We start from the raw sequence: 4078 nt of genomic DNA, 5'->3' as shown, positions 1-4078 counted from the left end.
ATAGGATAGTTCCAAGGTTTGGTTTCTATGTGCATGAATATGAAGATATGGTCATGTTTGGTCTTAAGGTGTTTGTGAAAGGTTTGCTCACATATATGTATACACACACACACAGGAATGATGATATAGTCAATAGAGGAGCCTTGAAAGATGTGCTCAAGTGTATCCTTAACTAGATACTACTGATACATATGCTATGTCCATGTGAAAGGATGTTCTCACATGATTTAGGTTGATGAACTCTCATCTATAACCTATGACCTAAGACTATGAGGGGATGATTCTCTTAAGCCTATGTTTTATAAATAAATGATAATAAAGGATTTTTCAATAAAGGAACTTAGATAAGCAACGAGTGAACCTGTATATGAGTGTGTCCCTTTCCAATGTGGAAAGGTAGGTCTACCATAAATCTCATAAATATTGTCAGATAGAAAGCCTAATAGCCCAAGGGGATAACACCAGATTCCATGTTTATCACCCATGGTCTTAGTGTCAGTTAAGGCTATAGTTTCCATTAAGTTAAATGGACAACAGAAGTAAATGATAAGGACCCTAACTACGATAACCTAATGGAAGTTGCTTACTGTAGGTGTGGGTATGTGATTTCACCTATACATTGCACAAGTGACTTTTGAGGGAAGTCCTAGGAAGGTGTTCTAATTCATGTCACTATGTATATGTTCTTTATGTATGACTTTGTAGTATTGGTATACTTGTTATGATGATGTGCATGGTATGAGTCTATATGCATGATGTTGATCTTATTCACTACATAATGAAGGCCTTGCTTAACATAAATGAAGTTGTCTTCTCTTACTATATGGATGTATGACTTGGATGTAAAGTCTTGTGGCCTCATGATAGGTTAATTAAGTATGTGTGAGGTTATGGGGCTTTACATGTACATTGTACTAGTAGACTTAGAATGGGGGCATGAGTTAGGTCTTATAAGGTTCTATGTGAAGTAAAATAAGTATATGTGCATAATGGCTAGGAGTTCACTGCAATGTCCTTTTTGTCTTCACTTAAATATTGTATGTCTTGTACTATACTCCTGTGATGGTATCTGTTGCTTCATGTAGGTTATATGTATGTTTACTCGTGACCTTAAGGTGATGCATTACAGCAAGTATCACTAGAGGGTTACTTGGGAGGTTAATGAATAAAAGAAATAAATACTCATTGTAAAATAGGAATAGCTCCCTATAATGTGAATTTAAAATATTATTAATTCCATACGTGATCTTATGAGATATTTGGTCTTGGATTATGTTTCTATGAAGTATGTGAATGATAAGAATGCTATTGGATGAGGATTTTATGAAGATTTACTCAAAAATGCATGAAGTATGATTTCAAGAAAATATCCCTTTTAAATGCATGTTTTTGCTTGGTTTCCATACTTAGTGCATTCTTGTACTAATCCCATTCTTCTCTACTTTTTACACAAAATGTAGGTTATGGATGCTTAAAGGATGTCTTGGATGATGAAGAGCTTGATAGATGATTTCCAAGCTCAATGAAAGGAATCTTTAAGTTCAAGGATCTCCTACTTATGTCTTTACTATAAATTGTTGAAATATTGTATAGTTATGTATTATGTCTTAAGGGACATGTCCCTAATATATTCTAATGTTGTTGAGTCTAAATGGAAAAGAGACTTAAGGTATAAATATGTATTATGACTTATGTTTTATATATATGAAATAAAGTTTCTAGCATATGATGTGCTATGAAAAGTTTTAAATTTTCCGCTAAATTTACCATGTCAATGCGATAAATGATAACTATGGGATTGTATAAAACCTCAAAGAGATCAAGTATGCCATGTTACTTCTAGGGGTACTCCTCGGATGTGACAGGTCTCATGTTTATGTGTTTTAAAGTGATCTTGATGCTGGATTGTGTAATGTGACTATATGTGTGTATTTTGACTTGTACGTGACTCTTACACTTGCCTTATGAAGATTTACTCAAAAGGTGCATGCTTTATACAAATGTCCTTTTAGCATGATTTTATGTGTTACACCATGTTTAGTGCATTCTAATGAACTAATTCCATATATTTTGTCTATCTTTAAAGTTCTAGGTGGCATTTGAGAGGAGTAGGTGAAGTGAAGCTTGGATATCATCATTCCATTCAAACAAGTGTTGGTATGTCCTCAATAAATCCGAACACATTACTATGTTTACTTTCTCTGTTAAAAGCATTGTAATAATATTTCTATATTTGATGAATGGTCCGTGTCCCAAGATATTCGTGTGTCTAAGATGACGACCTTTAGACTTAGCCTTTTTCCTTATGTTTTTCTACAAAAGATTTTTTGAAGTAATATTTTGTCTGAAAAGTTTTAATTCCGCACAACTTTTCATACAAGTATGAAATAAATGATGTCAATTGGCTTGTACGAGACCTCCGAGAGATAAAGTAAACCGTGCCACGATTTGATAAACACCATTTCTTGTAGTGTCTGCTCTCGGTCGTGACAAATTCAACAAGTTAGTTGCCTCTCCAGTAAGAGACAATGGAGACAACCTAAGACTAATTCCTGTCTGATTTACCCCCGGAATCTCTTTGTCTACTCATACTTTCTTGTACAAAATCAATGGCAGAGAATTAAAGCGAAGTACTAAATACATACAAAATTGATTAGCAAAAACAACAACCACATCAATAATCTAATAAAGAAAAACCAAACTTCAATTTATGATAACTAGTTCCAATTTCACAATCTTCAAAATGCTAGTACCCTCATTCATCTCCTATGTAAACATCAAAAAAACTATCCCCAATAATCCCCTAAAAATGCCCTAATAATTCAAAACTAAAATATTTAAAAGGAGTCCTAATTAAACTAGGATTGAATTATCGGGCTCTTTCACAGCCGTAGTCACGACCCATAAAGGGCTTCAGGTCTTTGAAGCCCTCTGTGGTCTTTCCTTTAAATATCCCAAGATTAAGTCTTTAGTTATAGTTACTGGACTCAACATGACAAACTAGACCACTGACCAACAAAAGGACCACGGTGCATGAAGTCGTATGTGGTCTTGCCTCGGAATTTTACAAAGTATGTGTCTTTAAAACCCGTAAAAAGGATCATGATCCGTGAAGACGTCCGTGGTCTTCACTTCAAATTTCCCAAAAGTGGGTCTTCAGAACTTATTCAGTGGAATCACACTTCACGGTCACCTTCACGTTCTTTTAAAACAGCCACGGACCGTAAATATGGTTGTGGTCTTTATTGCTTTATCTTTCTTTTCTACTTTTTTTCACTTTTCTATATTAGCATGATTCTACCTACACAATAAAAAAACACATCAAATCATACAAAACACACACGATTCTAGTTTTAGTTCCTTGTTTTAAATTACCAAATGTACCAAGTTATGACAAAACATCATGTGCGCACAACAGATGAGTTGTGTAGGCATGGGATGATGCTTCTTGCTATTGGCCGATGTCGATTGCCCAAAGTGCACAGGCCTTGGCTGATACTCACTGACGTTGGCCTATAAAAATGTTTCCAAGACTATGCACACATTCAATGACCAATGCGCACAGGCCTTGGCTTATGTTGCATTCCATTGGCCAAAATGTCTTCCCACATATGCACATGTCATGTTAGATACGTGCAGGCCTTGGTTGATGTTGGCTGCCGTTGGCCGATGTTGCTTGCTTGAAGCTGTCACGATACGGGAGCACCGCTCATAGATAACTGGCAGCGGCGGCCTCAGAGAGGACTTGGACAAGCCTCGTAGCATTCGTCATAACATATCATAGGTTAGAATTACAGAAAATTAAAACTTTTTACATATTAAGGTATACATAGACCTCTCACATCTCATATATATGGAGTTTACTTAGACTCCTCACATATGAAACTTACTTAGACTTCTCGTTTAGACAACACAATCAATAACATAAGAATTTAGTCTAATACTTTGTCTCATATTGAACCAATCAAAACGAAGTAGAAAATTCAGGCATAGACCTTATACAAATTCACAATTGCCACATAGGGATTACAACAATATCTTCAACAATAGAAAAGAAATGAATGTCATTAGAATATAG

This window comes from Solanum pennellii, chromosome 9 (genome assembly GCF_001406875.1).
Source record: "Solanum pennellii chromosome 9, SPENNV200".
Taxonomy (NCBI): Eukaryota; Viridiplantae; Streptophyta; class Magnoliopsida; order Solanales; family Solanaceae; genus Solanum; species Solanum pennellii.
The sequence above is the reverse complement of the archived record's forward strand: the minus strand, read 5'-3'. Positions refer to the sequence as shown.